Here is a 24922-nt window from a genome sequence, read left to right on the forward strand (position 1 = left end):
TATACACCAAGAACCAACCCCAGAGAAAGAAGAAATAAATCTGATCATATCTTGTAAAGCATTGGCAAGAATTACCACTCCTCAAACTCTCAAGATAGAAGGACATATCAAGAAGAAAAAGGATCAAGAAGTGAAAGATCACATCGAGAAAGAATAAATGAATCTGACCATATCTTGTAATGCATTGGCCAGAATTACCACTCCTCAAACTATCAAGATAGAAGGATATATCAAGAAGAAAAATGTTCAAGAAGTGAAAGATCACATCGAGCATCAAGAAATGAATCCGACCATATCTTTTAATGCATTGGAAGAAATTACCACTCCTCAAACTCTCAAGATAGAAGGACATATCAAGAAGAAAAAGGTACAAGCAATGAAAGATCAAATCGAGCATCAACAACAAGTTCTCCAACTTTTAAAGGATAACGCCACTTTGGTGCAGAATCGAATGAAATAAGAGGCAGATCAACATCGCAGTAAAAGAAGTTTTGATGTAGGCGATTGGGTATTTTCACGACTACATCTCAAGCAAGTTATTTATGAGAAGGAAATGTTCGCAATACTACATGCACTTAAGAAATGGCAACCTTACCTAATGGGAAGACACTTCAAGGTAAAAATGGATCATGATAGTCTGAAATACTTTTTAGAACAAAGATTATCACTAGAAGAACAGAAATAATGGTTCACAAATATGGTGGGTTATGACTTTGAAATCATCTATAAGAAAGGGAAGTAAAATGTTGTTGCAAATGCACACTCAAGAAAGGATGAGGATGTGGAAACATTGTTTTGTGCTATTTCTATTATCCAACGAGATTGGATAAACAAAGCAAGGGATGAATGGAAGAAGGACGAAGAACTGTGGCCACTCATTCAAAAGTTGCAGAAGATCTTAGTTCAAACAATATTGGCAGAACTTGACAAGAAAGGAAAAATCATATTGGAACCTAGAGCAGTCACAGAAACAAGAACCCTACAGCTACGAAATCGATCAATTTGAGAGTATCTCATCAAGTTGAAGAACTTACCCGTTGCATATTCCACATGGGAGGACAATAATTTTATACAGAAGCATCAAGAACTACTCAAGCGTTGAGGACAACACTTTTTGAAGGAGAGGGGCATGTTAGGTCCCTATACTACTAGTGTAACCCCTTATTGTTATTAGTACAACCCCCTTATTATATCAGTGTGCCCATGTAGTCCCCATTTTCTTATTATTGTGCCCCATAGAAGACCACTATTTCTATTATTGTGCCCCTCGAAGAGGCTGAATTCTAAGGCGTTTATATTTCTTTTCTATCTTTTTGTGAGTTGGTTTCATAAAAAAATTTATAAGAATAAAAATATAGATGCATCCTAAACAATGAACCCCTGCTTTTTTCTTCACAAAAAATTATTAATGGACCTCCATCATTAGGAAGGATGAGCCTAAATCTAGAGTTTAACCTCCATATATCACAACACATAATGATCTAATGTCAATTTCATTCCCAGCAAGCCTAAGAATTGAAAAATGAATGTCACAAATTGATAGCCACCTCTAGTCAAGAACCATGTTCAAAGCATATACTAGAGTAGACTTACCAAGAACGCCATTCATTGGCGTATGAATTTCATGAGAAACTGTAGCAAGGAACTGCATTACCAACAGAGAAAAGAGGCCAGGAAGATGCTATATAAATAAAAATTATATTGACATTAGAATTCCTAGGATCCATAAACTGCATTAACAGAAATAGGCATAACATTGAGAATTTGAGATCGTATAATGTGTATCTCACAAATGAATAGTGACAAGATAACAATTCTAGTTGCAACATAGATCTATAAAATTTCAGTGTTAAACATTAAAATAAATTCTGACAAATAATTCATGAATTTAACTCTGACTTTTGTCACATCTTTAAGGTTAAATTCATGAGGATGAAAACCTCGCAGAGATTGTTAAGACAATCACAAATCTTAGAAGAATCAACATTGTGACAAGACACTATGTCGGTCAGACATAGTCTCCAAGATCAGTTTGTAGTATCACTAAGTGGACCATATTATAATGTTGCAAAGTGCCAATTGCATGAAACTACAAATCAAGGTGGAAATGATCAAAATAACTGCTGTAGTGTCTGACATAGGAACCTAGCCACAAGGTAAAAAACAAAAAAAACATAAGAAAGAAAAAGTCACAAGAACCAACCATGTAGACCAGAAAGACTACAATCCCAGGTTGCAGGAATACTACAGAGGCCTGCAATGCCATGAGTTGTTGAAACACAAAGAAACTGCAACACCAATTTGGGATGATACATAAAACAACAAGTAAATTGACACACACAACAAATCCATATTGCTAAAGACTCCAGAAGGCTGCAACAAAAGGACTGCCAAGAATCAGAACACAAACACTATATAAAAGGAAAAAGATCAAAGGACTTTTCACAAGGTTTCTATAGGAAATATGGTCATTGATGACTAACGATCCTCTAATAATTGGAATATTTCATAATATATTTATATGTACTATTGTGCTCCTATACCAATAGGTGTCATATATCATGATTGACTTGATGAGCTATGTAATATGTTCATACCTTTCCTTGTTGCAAAGGTTTTCTATATTTTCAAAAAAAATCAAAAAATTTTAAAAATGTAAAGAGGGTATAGTTTAAAAGAAAAATCAAAGGGTGAAAAGAATAAAAAAGATGGTCAAAAAATGAAAAAAATGAACCCCATCAAAAGAAAGACCAGGAAAGTGTGAAAGTCTAAATGCCACTACTTTTTACTCTTGTGTAATAAACAATTGTGTGCAGCTTGTTAACTTATGCCACAATTGATAAACAATCAAATAGCTAAAACTTGGCTAGTTCATATTTGAATTTTATGTTTTAGAGATAGAGAATAAAATCTGACCAAACAGTTTAATCTTGGCAGATAAGTAGATAGGTAGAGTGAATAAAAGGAGCTCAACAGTTTAATCTGAGCCCTTGGATGTAATAAGGCTAGATTTAGATAGATTTCTCCATGTAAAAGAAAAGAAAAGTTTGATAAGGGTTTGCCAGTCTAAGTGCACCCAAATAAAGAAGAAAAAATGTTAGGTTAAAGTAGGTAGGGTAGGTAGATGATGTTGCAGAATTACATGTGATGAATAATGACTCCAAAATGTGTTAATATTTACTTTCATCACAAGTGCAAGGCAGACATTACACTGAAAGCATTTCAAGCAAGGCAAGGTCAAATACTTAACTTCCCCCTTCATTTTTCCCTAAATTCTCACTAATTTCCCCTAAGTACTAAGGCATTTGCTAAATTAGAGGGGCTCAGAGCATTTCTCTGACTTCTGGAGGGACCAGACCCTCAGCCCACTAGTTTATAAAGCCTAAAGTACTTAAAATTATTCATAAGAACACTCATTCACCTTCATAATTCTTTTCCTAAGTAAAATCCTATTTTACTTAGGAAAATTACACAATACCCCATAAAAACCCTTTTTTCATTCAAGCCTAAGTTAAATACACAATTCTAATGTTTTTTACTTGGCGCTTTTCATTACATTACCATATTAACTATTAACTTATATTATATAACTCCCGCACAAAAATTCACCCTGTCCCATATTATTTAAACTATTAAAAATCCCAAATTTCTATATATCCCACCCCTTTGGTTAAGTTATAACCATAAATACATTTTAACTGGGATTAACTAGTTAACTCGTAACTAGTTAATAGCCCTAATCCCCCCTACATTAATAAAGGATTAATTAACCCTCACGATTAATTAAGAACCTCCCCGACCTATCATATCACCCCCGATACAATTAATACAACCTTAAATGTGTTGGGACCGCCATTGTTAAATCCCATCGCATCGTGCCTCCTGTCAGTCGTCCGATCACACCTCCCACATCTAACAGCTATCATTGATATAGCGCACCCCTTTGTGACCGCACGTTAGCACACGATCACAAAGTGGTTTTCACACAGTGCCTCCGCCACGCGTGGCAAAATCTATGGAACCGCTGGCTCCGGCTTATTACCACGCATCCCCAAAATTGGTGCGATATGAAACCGCTTACCGTTTTCCCACATACGACAAGAACATCACTTTACTCCCTGCTGACATCATCCGCACAAAAACCAAAAACCCCCGCCAACCCTTGGATTTGTAAATAAAACAAACAAATGTCATTTTCATTGTTTTTTATCGTAAACCTGTGCTCCCATGCAAAGAACGTCGAGGTCAACTGTCCGAGCTTTTCAACCGCCAACTTGCTCAAAAAATTGTAGTTGACGCAGCCCAGAACCTGTTAGCCACTACCAGCACTTTTTATTTCACTATTCATTCCCCAAACACAGGTATTTATCCAATTTCCGCAGAAACCCTACAATTTCTCGTTTTACACTATAAATTCCACAGAAAAATACCAAAATTTGTTACAATTCAGTCTTTGTTTGCATCATATAAGTTCTCAGACGCTCTGTTAAACCCATTTTTATAGAAAATCCACATTTTCATCTGAAACCACAAGAACCGACATGGAAACCCCTGTGGCCCTAAGTGTTGCACCCCTAAATGCTCCACACAAAGATCTAGACTATCTTCCTTTAGTTGATAGAGACTTCCAGATAAAAGACCTCATCACTGAAAAAAATCACTTGAGAGTCTTTTTCCAAAGCAGAGATAACTATCTAAATGGCTCTGATATCCTAGGACTGGGGAATCCAACCTTCCTATGTATTTTCTACCCTCAATTCGTGTTTTCCCATAAATAATTCATCATTGCCATGCCAATTACAACCCTAATCACTGAGCAGTCATGTCCCTGAGCTAAAAAATTCTTTTTCCAATAGTTGTCGAATCAATTAATGAAATGTTACAATTTCATCCCAGTCAAGCTCTGACTCCCCTTTCCATGGGGGATTTACTTGAGAAATCAACTAAATTGTCCCAAGAAGAACTCAATCGCCTCTGCCAAATTTTCATGTCACAAAAACATCAGCCTGATGGCCCACCTCCTTACCTGCATACTTTCTTTACAATATGGGACAACTCATAATCGACATGATATCATCAATAATGGGTTTCAATACTAGTGAATTTGTTGATGAGGTAACCCTGGAAATGTTGTCAATATTTACTCCTGGATAGCCCCCTACTATCAAATATGACTTTGCCTCCTACATTGTTGACAAGATTCATGACTAGTTCATGAGACTGGAAAATGAGAGAGTTTTTAAGTATAACATCTTTATCTATCATCTTATGCTCTTTTATCAATCATACAACTTCCCATTCTCTGTCCTGAAACTTGATACCAGAGGAAATCCAAGGTTTGTAATCTTCTGGTCTACAGTCTTCCATGATTCCTTTGAAACCCCTTACTCCTATAATGAATTCATTGACCTATTCATTCATCCAAAAACTACCTTGTTAATAGGGGTTTTCCCTCCCAGGATTAGTGGTGATATTAAAAAGACTCTTCAACTTTCTAAACAGCACAAAGTGGGAGATTGGTACCTTTATCAGAACTTCACAGAATTCAGGATATATGGTTGTGAGCTTGCCCCCTTTAAATTACGAAAGTATGTCCCAATGTGACTATTTGCATTGGAATACTATAGGCAGATGTGTAATTCAGATTTGATCCACTTTACCAAAGCCAAAAATAAAGCACACCTAAGGATCAAACATAAAATAGGCCCTTTTGTCTGCAACAATAGAGAAGCAAGGGAAGCAGCAGAAAGAATTCTAGAAAACTACCTTAGATTACAAAGAGCTTTGGTTGGGTCCCATATGACCCTTAGGGCTTTATCTGTGATAGAAGAATGAAGAATAGGTTGTCTCCCTACATGCATCATAGGATCCCAGAAATTGAACAGTTTGCCAACATGGATGAATGGAGAGAGGGAACCTTAGTAGTTGCTGAGAGTGAGCAGGTGAATATTGAAAATGTAATGAGAGACTTTGAAAACACTCTTGACTTAGATTCTTTTGGGCATGTACATTATGATAGTTCTCAGAAATCAGCATCGGTAATAAGTGCCTCAGCAGCTGGGATCTCTGAAAGACACTCTCAACAGACCAATACACCAGCTACAGAAACATCTAAGGGAAAGGGGCTAGAGACTAGCACTCAAGCCACAGAGCAATCTACAATGTCAAAATAGCCTGAAACTTCCAAGGAACAGGCCCAAATGCAAACTCCCCCAACTCAAGGCAATGTGGGAGAACCTCCAATTTTGTAAACCCCTCTGAATGAGGAAAGGAATAAGAAAAGAGACAGGGAAGCGGCTACCCCTGCCAGTGGACCCTCAGAGCGGCCTGGTGCAAAAAGGCAAAGGTTAAATCCTCTTTCAAAGGAGGAATTTTTTGAAGAGACTACTGATAGTCAAAGGAAAGAAGGAAAAGATAGTCATCAAACATTCCCAGTAGGTGGAACATCTACTAGCTCACAGAGACAGGAGCTAGAGAGACAACAAAGTGCAGAGGTATCATCTTTCAGACCACCAGGAAAGGACACTTCAGATATCAAGAAGACATTTATGGAAATAAAAGCCAGAAATGATCCATTGAGGATTCAGGTTTATAATCAATATTTGAGAATGGCTCCTACTAATCAAAACAGATTGATGTCATCCTATGACATCAAGGAAGGTAAAATGATATTGAGTTATTTCAAACCTAAAGTGCAATAGCCTCAATCAGCAGCGGACTATCTCAGAACCAATTTTGAGGTTATGGCAAAGGATATTCATCCTTTGGATCAAATTGAATTGCACAAACAAACTGGAAAGATGATTTATTCCACCTTGACTAGTAAGGCTATGATGGCCCAAAGGCTGGAAAATTCTTTGAATAACACAATTGCCCAAATACAACTGGAGAAAGCCTCTTCACATGCTAAAGACAACAAGATCAAAACATTAGAAGAATTGATCATTGGGTTGGGTCATGGTCCCAAAGATGTGAAGGTTGCAAAAGCATTAATTAAAAAGAAGGATGAAGACATTTCCACTTTGAGAAAGCAACTGAAATTGCCACCTTCAAGGCACCCACAAACAGCTAAAGTTATACAACAAAGAACTGAAGAAGAGCTGATGGACTTAGTTCTGAAACTTAATGAGCAGCTAAAGGAAACTGAACAAGAGTTGGAGAAATCATTAAAGGACAAGCAGGGAGAGTCGACCTCTCAGCCTCCCAATGTGATTCCAGTAGTTTCTACTGCACTCCCTTCCACCCTTGGAACAACTCTAGCAACTAATGTTCCAGCAGTCACAGCAAAGGCAGTAACAGCAACAACAACAACAGGTACAGCACAAGCAGGAATTACAGGTCTTAGCCCAAATGAATTAGTAAAATCAATAGAGGAATTGAAGCTCCAAGTTACAAAGCTGCAAAAGGTAAAAGAACAATATGCTACCTTGGAGCAAAGGTATGATCTCTCAAATATAGATGTTGCAAAAAGGACAAGGGAAATTAAATGATTAGAACAAAGAGTGAAATCATTAGAAAAGGATCTCACATTTGATAAACCTTTGATAGAAAGTAGGAAAAGTCTTTGGGCTAACATCACTCAGTCAATAAATGATGTTTGGCCATCAATCCAAATAATTTTTGAACAAATTGATTTAGTAAAGGCAGCTCGAGAAGAGGTTCAAAAGACAAGAGCAGAATTAGGAAATATGCCTAAGGAAGCCACCAAGCTCATACAGTTTTTGAATACCACGAATAAGTACCAGCTTGAAGAACTGGGCATTCAAGACAGAACAGGAACAATCCTGGAAGTCAAAAGGGTTTTAACTAAAAGGACTCTGATGCAAAATTTAGAAAGAAGATGCCATGACATGCAGGAAGAAATTAATGCTTTCATGAAGAAATTTGATATTTTGCAAAGTAAAGGGTTGCCTAGTCCTTTAGTTATTAATGACAAATTAATGAGGCATATAGACTATGTGGAGAAATTGAATCAATATGCAAGCAACCAGGCAAGTTCATCAACAAGTGCATCAGCATCAAAAGCATTGCCTACAGGTAGAGTTCTCTATGACAGTCTAGAGAACTTATTCTATGTCGAGCATGAAATAAAGCACTTATTTCCAATTCAGCCTACCTTTTTCAGGTACACTGAAACTGATGAGACCCTAAGGAAACTTCAAAAAACTAGAATACCACCACCAAATTGGTGGGAAGAAATGTTAGAGATTTTGTAAATTATCCTTGGTAAAAGGTAAATTTTGGTTATTTACTACAGTCAATAATGGTAAAAAGGATAAACAGAGATCAAACAGGTCAAACAGAGTATCAGAGTAGGTAAAGAGTATCAGTGAAAATAGGGCAGCCAACACAGAATTACAAAGAGGACAGCAGCATGCCAAATCATAGGGCCTGCCTCCAGCACATTCATAAGAATAGGAACAACACAACATCATTTTGCCTTTTCTTCTATCTACGAGACCATCTGTCTCTATTTTTCTTGTAACTTATTCATAGTCATCCTAGAATATATCTCACTTTGTTATGAGATATTTTTTGTAAGTTTTTTGTATAAATACCCCCTCAATTGGAGTATTGAGGGTGGATTCTTAGACATTGTTGTAATACTGATTACTTTGGAATAAAGTGTTGTTGGACAAATTTTGTATGGCTAGCTGGACGAAGAATTAATTCAATTGACTTTTCACATGATTCATGAGTCAGACACCGGATCAATAAGTCTTCTATATCTCATGTTTTAAAGTTTTCTTGTTTATTACATCAACTATGTTTCATATCTGAATGATAAACAAAAATTAATAATTCAGAAAGTGCTTGAGTGCAATCTGTTTTCAATCATTTTTATTCTTAATGTTTTCCTCCAAACTAGCATAAATAGTGAATTCTTAATTGCTCTTGTTTCCTAGTTTATTCACTTTGATTATTCGGTAAAGAATTCTTAATTGCTCTTTATTGGTAATCATCCAAGTTCCCTCTTTTAAAATATTTTGAAGGATTCTTAATTGCCCTTCAACCATTTTGAGTCCATTCCATCTTTTTCAAGTCTCTATTTGTTCCCTATTTAACTACCTTGCCCTGTGAAACCATCCCTAGTTGAGAAACCAAATCCAGTTTAGCCATCTTCTTTGACTCAATTAGCCCAATGGCCTAAACTATTTAGTCCTACCCCTCTGCTATTGAATTTCACCACCAAACACAAACAAAACCTGTAAACTTTAATAACTAGCCTAATATCTTTCAAAACAAAGCTAAAACTTAAAGAGAGCCCTCTCTGGGTACAGGATTGGCTAGATTCTGTACCTAAAAGCTGGTTTGTAGATTGGCTAGATTCTGTACCTAAAAGCTAGTTTGTGGTTACCTCGAACCCCTTTCCTCTTCCCAACAACTTCTAGGAAAATTTGAGTGACAACATAGTGGCGACTCCACTAGGGAACGAATAGTTTGTTTGTTACTATTGTTTACTTTGTAAACTACAGATGGAGCCTAAAGTTAGCCAGATAGCCTTTGAACTGCTCTTGCTGTGCAATTGCATATTAAATGAATGTTGTTTCAGTCTATCTCCGGTCTAGTTTATGGATTGAACACTAGTTTCTAAACACTTGACCAGTTCCTCTTATCAAATAAGTCTTTAAGAAAGTTTAAATCCCATATCTTAAACCTCTTAAAGAAACTATTGAAGTTGTGTTGTTAATCCCATTTTAAGAAAAACTAAAAATACCCCTAAAAATTTGGCTTCAGAAAGGACTCGTTATATCAGAGCTAATCCTGATCCAAATCCACCACCTATTTTTAAGAATCCTAATCTGATCCCCAAAATTCTTAGGAGACAGGATAGCCAAGAAAGTTTTGCCAGTTCTAGACCCCCTTTCAGATCAAGATCCTATCCTATAAGGTGCATCTACCTTGAGGACGAACCCTTTGAGAAATTTGAGACCTCTTTGTTTGTAACATTTTCTGACTCTGATTTGGTCCGCTTGGTTCAAGACCCAGTATTTATTGAAGATTTACAACTTGAATTTGTTGCTTCATATCTTGATAGACATTTGCAGAACTCCATACAATCTGAGCTTACCTCTGAAGGAACACCCAACCTTTCTATGATTACTACTGCTTCTCCGAGTTCATCACCATTTCCTCAGACATCTCAACCTCAAACCACCCCTTCTACCCCTCCATCTACCACTCCAACACCCATTGTTATCCCAACTTCAGTTGTTGTTTCATCACTACCTGCTGCAATGGCAAACAGATATACTCCCTTGGTATTGCCAGCCAATCCAGGGGCTATGCCCCAAGGCTATCAAAGTAAAATCACTCCATTCGATGGTTCGGGTACTTACACTGCACAACAACATACCAAAAAAATGACAGATTACTTTGAAATATATGAAATAAATGTTGATGATGTAAGAATGAGAATTTTGGTTCAAAGTCTAACTGGAGAAGTTAGAACCTGGTTTAGAGCCATACCTGCAAACAGTATGAATGACCTAGAAGCTCTCTATAGACAATTCTTTAACAGATGGGAAAAGAAGAAAGATCCTCTACAAATCTTATCAGAATATGAAAACCTAAAGAGAGGAACACAAGAAACTATGCAAAATTACTGCACTAGGTTCAATAATGTTTACAATGCTATCCCTCAAAATCTCAAACCTCCTCCTAATTTAGCATTAATCAAATTCCCTAATGGATTTGATTCTGACATGGCCTACCAGCTTAGGGAAAGAGCTCCTCGAACTTTAGAATATATGCAAAGTATAGTTGTCAATGTTGAAGCCAACCTGATATCTAAATGAGCCAAGGCTAGAAGTGAAAGGAGGATACCATTGAAAGAAGAACCCTCAGCCTTTGAACAGAAACTAGATGTTATTATTAAAGGGATGGATATGCTAGGAGATAGAGTAGAAACAATTGAAAGGAAAGCCCCTTGGGATGGTCAGCCAACCAATACTGGAAGAAATCCAAATTTCAGGAAAAATCAAAACCAGAACACTGGAAAGACTGGTCCTGACCAAAACATTAGGCCCCCATTCCAGGAAAATTATGCTAAAGCCTCAAATTCTGATGAACCAATAGAAGATACTCAAATAAATTTAATGGGACTCAATAATGAACAACAAGTTTTCTTGACCCAAGAGGATCAAGAGGCTCACATTCTCAAACAATTCCAAACTCAATCAGGTGAATCATTTGACTTCAGGGAGGGATATGATACAGCCATTTATGAAGTCCACAAGCAATATAATCTGAGAAGCAGAAGAATTGATGTCCTGGAAACCAACAAACAGAAAACTACAAAACAGCCCATCAAAGGTAAGACGAATACTACACCTGTACATATTCTTTCTAGATCAAATCCTAATCCTGCTAATCCAATAATTGAAGATGTATCCGACAATCAACCAAATAACAGACAACTCTCCACCTCTCTCCTCCCAAAGTAAATGTGGAAGAACCTCCAGAAGTTGATTTGGAAACAACTTCAGCTCATAACCCCACTCCTGAGAAGGAGAAAAACACAAAAAATACAGAAGATAAAGAGAATCCAATTGTCCGAAATACAAGAACTTAGACTAAAAAACCTTTTAATCCAGAGATTGAAGTAGGAAAACTAAAAATAGTTGTTCCATTGTCTAAATTAGCTAAACATGATGCCTACCGAAGCCAAATCAATAGATCACTCAAAATCACTAGAAATGAAAACTCAGTAAATGTTTTTTATGACCAACCTAAATTGATCTTTGGTCCTGAAGTAAATGGAAAACCCTTAGATGGAGGAATTCCTCCTTTCTATGTAAGTTTAAACATACATGACAAAATACTTCATAATGCCATGTTTTATTCTAGGGCATCTCATAACCTGATTCCCAAGTCTGTAATGGAGAAATTAGACCTAGACATCACCAGGCCATACAAAGACCTCTTTTCTTTCGATTCAAGTCAGATGAGATGTTTAGGATTAATAAAAGACTTGTGTGTTTCATTGGTTCAATACCCTGCAAAGACAATCTTAATGGACATAGTAGTATAAATATTCCACCAAATTATGGCATGTTATTGTCTAGATCTTGGGGTGCAAAGTTTCAGGGATCTCTTCAATTGGACATGTCATATGATACTATTTCAATTTTCGACCAACCTAAGAAACTATACACAAAAACTTTAATGAAATATGTAGTAAGTAGTCAGGAGAAACCCCAAAATTTTCCTATCTACTCAGTACACTCTGATATGGATTCTTTCATTCTTTACAATGTTGAAATTGATCCCTCCAATGAATTAGAAGTTTTAGCAGCAAAACCAAAAGAAATTATAAAGGAAAAATCTAGTGTTCAAATCTAGGAAATCTCTGAGAACAAGGCAACATCAAATACTAGAGAGAAACCAGAAGAAAGTTAAAAACCAGATCTCACTGTTAAAAAAAATCCTGATACTCCTGATACCAATTATGAACATGAAATTATTTGGCACTTAGAATTTGATGGTTCAGTCAACAAATTGGGAGCAGGAGCAGGAGTTTGGTCGTACAACCTTGAAAATGACCATGCTAAAGGCCATGCCTACAGATTAGAATTTAAGTGCACCAATAATATGGCAGAGTATGAAGCTCTCTTGCTAGGTCTTAAAATTTTCAAAAGATTAGGGGCAATTAGAGTATATGTCATAGGAGATTCCGATTTAATCATTCAAGAGATCAAAGGGAAGTATCTAGCAAATGATCCCAGATTGAGATACTACAGAGTAACAGTTATAGAGATTCTCAATACTTTTCTGGAAACTCAGCTTGCTAAAATCCCAAGAAAACAAAACTTGCAAGCCCACAATCTGGCAATGTTTGCCAGCACCTGCAAATTACCATTCGAACCAAATCATCAATTTATAGCTGAGATTATACATAGACCAGCCATACTTGACAATTTAAAGAACTGGCAAGTGTTTGATACTGATGAGCAGATAAATAATTTCTTAACTTTAGATGAAGAATTTTCTAACAGTCACACAGATGTAGATACAGCTATTAAATTTGATCAAACAAACGAGGTAGAAACAGAAATTTCAGAAGAGAATACAATTCAAATGCTTCATCCCACAAAGTTCACCAACAAAGAAATGCAAGACCTTAAACAAATGGATATTGATGAGGTTATTTAAGGAGAATCAAAAGTCATTAATTTAAAATACAATCATCTACCTAAAGGATTAACTCCTTTAGAAGACCTCTTTGATTCTAATGACATTCCAAAGAAACCTAAGATGGAACCACTAAAAGCAGACATTGAAGAATATAACTTAGGAACAGAAGAAAATCCAAAGTTATCCAAATCTTTGCCTCCTGACCAAAAATTAAAATATTTTGAACTAATGAGAGAATTCCAGGATGTTTTTTCCTGGAGTTATGAGGACTTGAAATCTTATGACACCTCTATAATTCAACATACAATACCTTTGAAAGAAAATCAGAAACCATTCAAACAAAAACTCAGAAGAATTAACCCTGTACTGCTACCATTGATTGAAAAAGAAATTAAACATATGTATGAAGCATGGACAATTGCCCCTATTATATTTTCAGAGTTGGTGTCTAATCTAGTACCTACTAGGAAGAAAACTGGGGAAATTAGATTATGTGTTGATTTAAGAAATGTAAATAAGGTTTCTTTGAAGGATAATTACCCTTTACCTAATATGGATCATATTTTACAAAGGGTAGTAGGTGCTTCTAGGATTTCACTTTTAGATGGATTCTCAAGGTATAACCAGATTCTAGTTCATCCTGATGACCAAGAAAAAACAGCTTTTACAACACCATGTGGCACATTCATGTACATCAAAATGCCATTTGGACTTAAAAATGCAGGAGAAACCTTCCAAAGAGAAATGGAGATAGCATTTGCAAAAGAAATTCATGATTTTCTTGCTATATATCTGGATGATATAACTATTTTTTCTAAATCAAATCAGCAGCATTTGGACCATCTCAGACAAGTATTCCTAAAATGCAGAAAATATGGTATCTCTTTAAATCCAAAGAAGTCCTTGTTTGGTCTAGAGGAAGGTAAACTCTTGGGCCATATCATTTCCAAATATGGCATTCGAATTGATCCTACTAGAATAGAAGCTATTCTGCAAATACCTCATCCAAGAAATATCAAAGAACTTCAAGCTTTGTTAGGAAAGATAAATTTTTTGAGAAGATTCATATCTAATTTAGCTGAACTAATTAGATTACTTGTAAAAAAGGATTCAAGTATTAAATGGACAGTAGAAGTCAAACAAACATTTGAAGAAATTAAAATGCCTTTAACTAGAACACCGGTCTTAACCAGTCCACAATTTGATAGAGACTTCATAATATTTTCATTCGCATCAAAACACACTATAGCAGCTGTTTTATTACAAAAGAATGATCAAGGATGTGAGAAACCCATAGCCTTTTTTAGTAAAGCACTTATGGATGCATCATTAAAATACAAAATCATGGAGAAACAAGCTTTTTCACTTGTAAAAACTACTAAAGACTTCAGAGTCTATATATTGTACTCCCATGTGATAGCCTATGTACCAAATTCTGTTGTCAAAGACATCTTAACCCAGGATGGAATTGAGGGCAAAAGAGGTAAATGGATTGCTACCATATTAGAATATGATATTGAAATAAAACCTACCAAGCTAATAAAAGAACAGGGATTGGCCAAACTTATGACAGAAACAAATTATCAAGCCCTGGACATAAATGAACAGGAGATGGCGACTCCACAAATCAGCCAGGCCTTCTTAGATTCACCTTGGTATGCTGATGTAATTTATGTATTATTAAACCTGTAGGCTCCTCCAGGGTTATCCAGAACAAAGAAAAGGTTTTTTAAGATGAAAGCTTCAAAGTTTTGTATTCTAGATAATGCTCTTTTTTGGAAAAATCATGAAGGAATTTTATTGAATTGTTTACTAAAAGAAAAAGCTGACAAGGCTCTCCAAGAATTTCATGTAGGAGACTGTGGTGGGCACCTTTACTGGAAATCGACTGTAGACAAGATCCTAAGGGTTGGATTCTATTGGCCAACCTTATCCACTGATGTACAGAAATTTGTTACTGCTTGTCATAAATGTCAAATTTTTGAAGCCAAGAGAAAATTGTTACCCTTATCCCTTAAACCAATTTCCACTGAAAACCCTTCCAAAAATGGGACCTCGACTTCATTGTAGAAATCCATCCTCCCTCTTCTGGCCAACACAAATGGATTCTCACTGCCACAGACTATTTCACCAAATGTATAGAGGCCATCCCCTCCAGACAGGCCAATGACACGGTAATCATAGGATTCTTAGAAACCAACATATTGTCTAGATTTGGCTATCCTTATAAAATCATAACTGACAATGCTACTGCCTTCAAATCCAAGAAAATGATAAGTTTTTGTAACAAGTACTACATCACCTTAGGCCATTCCACAGCATATTACCCTCAAGCAAATGGACTGGCTGAGTCTTCCAACAAGAGCCTCATTAACATTATTAAAAAATTATTGGAGGAAAACAAGAAAAATTGGCACAAGAAACTGACAAATGCATTATGGGTAGACAGACTTACCACCAAAAAATCTCTTGGTACTAGTCCTTATGAATTAGTCTATGGAATGGAGGTTGTATTCCCTTAATCATTAGGAGTTCCTGTAATGAAATTACTTCAAGAAGCTCAAGTGGAACCTAATGATATTCAAAGGAGAATAAACCAGACCATCAATCTGCAGCAGACCAGAGAAGAAGTGTATCAGAGATCCCAAGTGTTGCAGGAAAAGCTTAAGAAGATATTTGATAAAAGGACCAAGGCAGATGACTTCTACCTTGGAGACAAAGTGTTAAGATGGGATTCCAGGAGAGAGGATAAGGGAAAACATGGGAAGTTTGACTTCCTATGGAAAGGACCTTATATTATCTATGCCTTACAAGGAAACAATACATATTATCTGAAAAACTTGGATGGCACAGAAACAAAGGAAGGACCAGTTAATGGTCAGATGTTGAAACATTACTTTGATCCTACTTATTAATGTATCCTGATTGTTAACATATACATACTATATCCTTTGTAATGTTACAGTTTTGATTGGATAGTAACTTGTTGGAGTTGAAGCCCGAAGAGAAGGCCCTAAGCTTCAGAAGTATCACTATCATACATACAATAAAGCAACAAGCAGAAGAAGATTCCATAGTTCAGTCAAAGTCATTCAGAGGCCATCTGACCTGTTGTTCTTGACTTTCCACTAGGAAAAGCCATCCCCAAGTGGAGCCAGTGTTATGCTCCTATACCAATAGGTGTCATATATCATGATTGACTTGATGAGCTATGTAATATGTTCATACCTTTCCTTGTTGCAAAGGTTTTCCATATTTTCAAAAAAAATCAAAAAATTTAAAAAATGTAAAGAGGGTATACTCTAAAATAAAAATCAAAGGGTAAAAAGAATAAAAAAGATGGTCAAAAAATGAAAAAAAATGAACCTCATCAAAAGAAAGACCAGGAAAGTGTGCAAGTCTAAATGCCACTACTTTTTACTGTTGTGCAATAAACAATTGTGTGCAGCTTGTTAACTTGTTCCCTGTTTAACTATGTTGCCCTATGAAACCATCCCTAGTTGAGAAACCAAATCCAGTTGAGCCATTTTCTTTGACTCCATTAGCCCAATGGCCTAAACTATTCAGTCCTACCCCTCTGCTATTGAATTTCACCACCAAACACAATCAAAACCCGTAAACTTTCATAACTAGCCTAATATCTTTCAAAACAAAGCTAAAACTTAAAGAGAGAGCCCTCTCTGGGTACAGATTGGCTAGATTCTGTACCTAAAAGCTTGTTTGTGGTTACCTCAGACCCCTTTCCTCTTCCCAACAACTTCTAGGAAAATTTGAGTGATAACATGTACTTCAAAATTCAAGAGAGCTTTCAGGACAACTTCCTAGCTCCTGAATCTGTCATTTCTCTTTGTAAGCATGTTGGCGGTAGTTAAGATAGCTAATAGAGAAAGAAAAAGTTAGGATAGTGAGAACATAGCCACAGGGGTTGGTACTAAGTAACAAGGAATACACTGGTGTAATGACTCTTTCCTAATGAATTTATGTGTTGTTATTTATAATTTATTCCTATGTATACCATGTAATGTGAATCTTTATCGACACAGAATAAGTAAAACACTTTTTACTACATTGCATAGTCAAAAGAACTGAGCATGAGTACAAAGTTGCAAAGAGTATCCTCTAGACCCATTGTATCATGAGATATCTAACTCTAAAATTTTAAATCAAACTGTCTTAAAGATCTCAACATTTATTAAAAAATCATAGCACATAAAGAAGAAACTATTCTCACTTTAGTCCAACTGAGCCCTCATACATTATTTACTAAAATCTATTCAAACTAGTAACCCACAAGTTTAGTACTGAGTAACATGTACTATGCTAGCGTACTAAATCCTTATTAGTGATTTGATATGTTGTTATTTACAATCTATTTACATATGTAACACAATGTGAATCTTTATAGTGACAACATAAGTCATATACTTCCTAAAACATCACATAGTCAAAAGAACTAAGACAGGAGTACAAAATTGTGATTAGAATCCTGTAGGATTCGTGGTACCAGGAAGTTAGGTTTCATGCAGCAGAAGCAGGAGATCTGTGGAAGTTATAAGAGAAATCACTATTGGAATGTTTTGAAGCCAATTTTAAAACTATGCTTTTTCCAAGCTTTTAAGGCCTTCAAACAAAGAATATTTTTGTGTGCCTTGAAGAATCATAAAAAGATATTATATATGTTACCTTCTTCTTCCATTCTCCACAATAGAGAGTATAACAACATAGATATCCAATAGAGTATCAAACCTTTACTTCACAAAGCATTGCCTATTTTGTTTACCTATTCATCACCAATAATCCCCACAGGAACACGACCCATCCTTGAAATGATGAAAATGATTGCCATCCCTCAAAACAATTTCTCTTCCAGATACTCTAGAAATGAACTTGGAAGCATTGTGGCAATCCCCGCATACACGAAGGTTTTTAATCACTTTGATAGGTGTTCCATGTGATGTGCTGATAAGCCCAAATGCAATTTCCAGCTTCTCACTATGATGGGCAAGAGAAGTTTCTTTCTGCTCTTGCTCCACATCATGCAGAGAAAAGTTCGTGTTGGGCACATACCCTGCCTCTTTAATTTCCTCCATCAAACTCTCTAATTTTGCATAGATACTCGTTGTTTGTAGGTGTGATCTATCCCCTACTGCAAAAGAATGAAATATTTTCCTAACTTCAATCAAGCTTAAACCTAGTTCCTTTTTAACCCCCTTATCTTTCATCATATTTCTCACTTTTGTTACATCATCCCAATGTTCCCAACGTGTGGGGCTCTTACTCAATAACGTGTTTTGTTGCACACTTCCCTATGTCCATATTCCCATTGATCTTGTTGGCACCAAGCAAGGCCTGCCACACTACAACATCGAATTCAAGTTTCATTTCATTGATGAACTTCTCTACCTCATCCATGCATCCAACATGTGCAACAAGGTCAACAACATAGACTTAATGCTCTATTTTTGATTCAATGCCATGGTCTCTAGTCATGGAATCGAGGTAGTGACAACCTTCATCCACTAGGCCTACATGGAAACAAGCATAGAGGACACCAACAAAGGTAATATGGTTCAAATTTATTCCTTCTTCTTGCATTTTCCCAAAGAGTTAGAGGGCTTCTTTCTCGCGTCCATTCTGAGCATATCCTGATATTAGCACCGTCCATGACACTACATCTCGTTTAGGCATTCCACTAAACATAGTGCATGCATCATCTATGCTTCCACACTTTGCATACATCCCAATGAGAGAATTTCCCACAAAAACAAGTGATTCAAATCCAATTTTGATAGTGTGGGTATGGAGTTGCTTGCCTATTCCTCAGCTTCTATGCTGGCAGATGCACCGAGGATAACAGATAGAGTAAACTGATCTGGCTTCATCCCTTCCCTTAGCACTTGCTGAAAAGGTTTGAGGGCATCTTCACCGTGCCCATTTTGGGCATATCCTGCAACCATTGTAGTCCACGAAACAATATATTGTTTCGACATTTTATCAAACCATCTATGTGCGTCTTCTACTGCCCCACATTTGGTATACAAGTCAACAAGAGCACTTCCCACAAATTCGTCTAATTCAAAATTTCTTTTAATGATATGAACATGGATTTGTTTCCCATTCTCCATAAATGCAAGGCTGGAGAAAACTCCAAGGATGTTGGAGAAGGTGAAATGGTTAGGTTTCATTCCCCTCTGCTGCATTTTCCTAAAGATACTCAGTGCTTACTCCCCATATTTTGGGCATGATTCAACATCTGCAACCTGGAAAATTCCTACTATCATTGCATTCCATGTTACCACATTTTGATCAGGCATATTATAAAACATTGTAAGTGCATCCTCTAGGCTTCCACAGTTAGCATACATATCAACTATGGAACTTCCCACATAGACATCAGACTCAAATCCAGTTTTAATAATGCGTCCATGGACTTGATTACCATGTTCCTGAGCTACAACACTACTGCATGCTTTGAGAACGTTGTCGAATGTGAAGTGGGTCAGCTTCAAACCTACTTGTTTCATTTGCCGAAAATGTTTCAGCGCCTTCACACCATGTCCATTTTGTGCATATCCTGTAAGCAATGCATTCCATGAAACCTCATCTCTTTCAAACATTTCATTAAACACATCATGTGCCTCTTCTAGTAACCTACATTTGGCATACATATCAACAAGTGCATTTCCCACAAATATATGGTTATCATATCCACTTCTAATGATTTGGGTATGAACCTGCTTGCCATGTTCCAAATCTGCTAGGTTGGCGCACGTGCTCAACACACTAGCAAAAGTGAAGTGATTCGGCTTCATACCCAACCTATGCATCATGCGAAAATGCCTTGGGACTTCCTTTTAGATCTTGTGTTGGGCATATCCTAAAATCAATACATTCCACGAAATCACATCTGGTTTATGTATTTTTTCAAACACTTGGTGTGGATCCTCTAAACTACCACACTTGGTATACATATTGATGAGATTGTTATGCAGGAAAATCCAAGGCTTGAATCCATGTTTTATCATATGGACATGAATTTGTGTGCCCTCTGACAGAGCTTTTATCTTAATACACCCTTGCAATAGATGAGCATACACGTTAGAATCTGTTGGGACTCCATGTTGGCTCGTTTGTGCCCATAAGTCCAATGCCTCATGCAATTGACCATCCTTACACAATGCACTGATTTGTTTAGTGAAATCAGGATCTTTTGGGTTGGTAATTCTATATTGGGTATTCTTCAATACTAGCACAACTACTATGATACCGAGAAGTCAAAATAGTTTTAATCTCAAAGCTAGCAATCCTGAAAATATAAGTGGGTTTTCGCGCAGTCCTGGGACTGCTGCTAGAGATTTCAGAAGAGTTGTAAATTCAAGTGATCCATGACTAAATTATGATTGCTATGTTATTATTATCCCAATGTGATGAAGGTGCAAGGAATAAAACCTTAGACAAGATAATATATATATATATATATATATATATATATATATATATATATATATATTTATTTATTTATTTATTTATTTATATATATATATATATATTTATATTTATATATATATAATAAAATAAATAAATAATAAATAATAATAATGAATACAAAATTTAAAAATAATAATAAATAAATAAAAATAAAAATAAAAAAAATTGAAAGTTTCTCCCCATTCTTCACCTGCACAAGTAGAAACCATTTCAAAACATAATCTGTGAGAGACGGTGAGAACTTCGAATGTGGCTTCCAAGTTCCTTGCATATGTTAGGAACATTTATTTTTTCTTTTCTTTATTTTTTCGAACTCTTGCCCTTCATTTAAATTTATGTTTCCGAGAGTGTTTCCCCCATTTCGACATCCATTCCTCTAGTTAAAATTTCAAAGACTTTGGACGAGTTTGCAAGATATTAGAAAGACTCACAATATTTCGATATAATTTCAAATAAAACCACAATCAACCACAAAGTTTCTTTGCTTCTACTGAGACACACATTTATACAGGGGAATCAAACAAGCAAACCCCTAGAATTGAGGGAAAATTCAACAATAGCTTCGATTTGTTGGTATAGTAGAGGGAGAAATAGCCTTTGACCAACGTCATCCTTAAAATCTAGGTAATTGGAAGAAAAATCGAGGCTTGAAAGAAATTTGGAAAGGAAAAATAGTGCAAAATCAAGGCTTGAAAGAGATTTGGAAAGGCGAAATAATGTTTTATCCACTTATGTTTCATGGCTAAAATACAATATTTATTTATTTTTTAAATAATTTTTTAGCGAAGTATAGAAAAGAGGTATAATATAAAAAAATTGCCCCTCTAAAATATAAAACCCCTTAAATTTTGTCCATGGACTAAGATTCACCCCCAAAATTTTCTATGATTACAGTCATCATTCTGTGTGGTTTCTCTTATCAATGATTTATCATGCATATTAGTTTTCATTTCATTTGAAGATTAAGAGGATTGAAAAGAAAAATCTCATCATTTTTGCATTTTGCATTGCATTTACGGTTTTTTGTGTGAAATTGGAAATTGGAACAATTGCATTAGGGAAATTTTCTTAACAAATTTTATTTTTCTCATGATCTATCTTGATGATGAGCCACGGTGGATGGTTCGAAACATCAATTCAAACAATTATGGATGTGATGATTCCGGAAGAAAACTCTAAACAAATTTTATTTTGCTACATTCTTTATGTTGCATTACTCTTTGTTTATTCCCTCTCGTATATAGATTTCCATTGAAGAGAAAAGATTTCATTTTATCATGCTAGATTGCCATTTTAGGATATTCACATGAAATTCATAGTGAGCCTTGAAATTTGAAACTTAATTCAAGATAAACTTTAAAAAATTTATTGAATCAATCTTAAGGAGCATTTGAAATATTAACGCAAACATTTAGAGGTCTAGGCTAGAGACGTGTTTCGACGTCTATAAAAGTAGGACATGGCATTTTTTGCAAGCGTCACATTCCGGGCATGATATACCATTCCACCTACATAGATGTATCAACCCATTCTCCATGTACCTTCAGGTATATAAAATGGCACTCCACGAATGAAAAGTACATGGGAACATTATCATTGTAAGATTACACTTTAGAAAACACTAACATGGATTTCACTTCCACGTACTTTTGGGTATATTTTGGAAGTCCACACTAGGTTTCTATCCTCACCTTAGGTAACCAAATCGACTGCCTTGTACACTGTGATACACCGAACACAACATTCAGGGAGATTGCTTTCCAATATGTAAATCCTTAGTTCTCCAAGGTGGTATATTACAATTCACAGTTGCTTGGTAAACCCTTTTGCCTATATTACCCTTTTTTATTTATTTTTTTGTCAATTTTTAAAATGTATTAAACCAACATGGAAGAACTACCTCCTCAACCTCGTCATTCACGTAGGATGCAAATATTTCCTCCTCTTCTGCCTGAGGAAAATCTTGGACGTCATGAAAAAATAAAAGATGCAAACTAATGAATCTGGTACCTCGGAAGCTACTCCATCTGGACCTACATCATCTGACATTCAACATACAAAATTGTTACTTCCTATGAGTTCTATACCCAATATTACTTCCCACTTAGCTGGTGATTCTGACACAGTTGAAACAAAAGCACTTGAGATTTTATTACCTGAGGTTATTGAACTTGGGTATCTTGAATCAGAAACATTACAACCTGAGGTTATATAACCGAAGGTACCTCATTCATCTACATCTGTTACTTCATGAACTTCCTCTTCTCTTCCTCTATCTTTGATTCAACCACAACCTGTATATCTTGGTCACGACGGTGAAGAAATTCCACCTGGTCTGTTGAGTATTGAGGAGATTCCTTAAGAAGAGTCTCGACCCTCCTCTCTTGTCCATTTGAGAGGGACTTATATTTGTCAATCCCATCCTTTTCCTTCTCCTACTACTCTGTCATAAGATACTTTGTTTGGTTCATCTCCTTTCAACTCTCCCTTGAGTATCCCTCGACAATCCTCTTTGGTAAATTTAACCATGATTGAGCTTGTTGTGGTTTCTCAACCTGCATCTACTACTATGACTGAGACAACCAATGTAACAACCTCTTCTATGTTTTCAACATCGCTAGAGACACACTTATATGGTGGTCTGTGTGTCTCGCTTGGTTACCAATCGTTATCTGGTACCTTTTCTGGTGTAACATCTAATCCATGGACTTCTCCCATTTCATCCTCTTCTGGAATTCCATCTAGAACTTCTTTGATGAGCACTATACAATATTCTCTTCCTCCTCCATCTCAACCTTTAGTAGAGAAGCAATTTAGTCGTTATGTCAGTGGGTATCGACACCTACAACAGACCACTCCACATTCTACTGGGTAACCTCCTCCTTGGGGGAAGTTTCCTTCATATTCCCCTCCACTTTCAGAAAGGGGAAACCTATTGTGTGAATGTTGCCTCCTCTTCATCAAATACCGCAAGCTAGTACTCAACCCCATTTAAGTCCACCATATCCAGGAATGGCTGCCAATCCTTGGAAACCTAAATTTCCCGTACAACTTGGCTTGGTCTTGAATCAAGTTAAAACCTTTCAACCTATTCCACCTACATCTCAGATTCCTATTTGTCAACCTATGTCTCAAACTATTCAAGCTCAAGTTCATGTAAGTCAACCTTTGCAGGCTGCACCTCAAACTCAACCTCTTCCACCGGTATCTGGGGCCTCTCAAATCCCACTTACCCAACCACTTCAAGGTGCTTTATAGCCTCCACCGCTTGCTCGGAAGTTTCCTCAAATAGAAATGGGTCAACATGTATATGGTATGACACAGGCACAACCTACCCCACCTTACGTAGGGATGATTCAAAATCCCAGATGGAAACTATATCAAGGTATTCCTCAAATGCCTTACGAAGGTCAGCAAATTCAAACCCAACCATTTCAACCTTTGCAAGGTTATCCCAAAACTGGGTAGCAAGGTTATCCTTTTCTAGGTTATCAGAGTTCTCCCTATCTAGGAGCACATATACCTGTTTCTCAAACCATCCCATATTACCTAGGATACCTTCCACTGAACTTTAACTAGAATTTTCCCTTTATAGTGACCCTTGAATTGCCAGATCTAATTCGACTTATAAATGATCCTAATTGTCACTCTCTCTAGTGGTCAGTTATTTCTATGAAATTTCGCAGTGATATCCCAAAGTTCAGTGGAAATATTTCATTTGAGCTTAGAATTCCCCCATTCCTTGGCCTGCACCTAGTGTTCAATGTGGACCACCTTCGACCATACTTTCCACCATTGTTGGACACATCAGACATTGCATAACAACTCACACCAACAGAGTTAAATCCAGATTACATAGAACAAGTCACAACTGATTGGATCATGGACACACAGATCAAGAACACCCGACAACAAAGGATCCAACAATATCGATTTGTCAAAGTAGGCCAAATCCATCACCAGGGCAAGTGGCTCACTAGGGACCAAGTTTAGTAGAAGTTTCCTCATCTCATGGAGGAACTCAACGCAATGGGGACCATTGCTTCCTAAGGGGGGAGGAATTATCCAGGTGGATATTGGTGGCCACCCACCTATTCCACTTGCACGCCCGCCATTGTTTCTTTCAGTTTTTCAGTTTCCTTATTTGTAGCACAATTTAATATTTTTGGTATTTTTTCTGTTCCAGAACTTTCGGAGCCGTTTTGAGGCCCTAAACGACGTTTTTTGTGAACACTAGAACAACATGGGTCATTGGGCGATGTTGGTCATTCAAAAGTTGTATTCCTCGGATAGATAT

At 36.4% G+C, this 24922-nt stretch overlaps 1 pseudogene; it reads right to left on the minus strand.

The window, feature by feature from the left end:
* Positions 1 to 17924: 17924 nt before the first annotated feature.
* LOC149263180 (pentatricopeptide repeat-containing protein At2g03880, mitochondrial pseudogene) lies at positions 17925 to 24169 on the minus strand (annotated as a pseudogene).
* Between the last annotated feature and the right edge of the window lie 753 nt (positions 24170 to 24922).

The sequence above is a fragment of the Pinus tabuliformis genome, chromosome 6 (genome assembly GCF_031772625.1).
Source record: "Pinus tabuliformis cultivar Carrire ecotype Pingquan chromosome 6, CPIR1, whole genome shotgun sequence".
Classification (NCBI taxonomy): Eukaryota; Viridiplantae; Streptophyta; class Pinopsida; order Pinales; family Pinaceae; genus Pinus; species Pinus tabuliformis.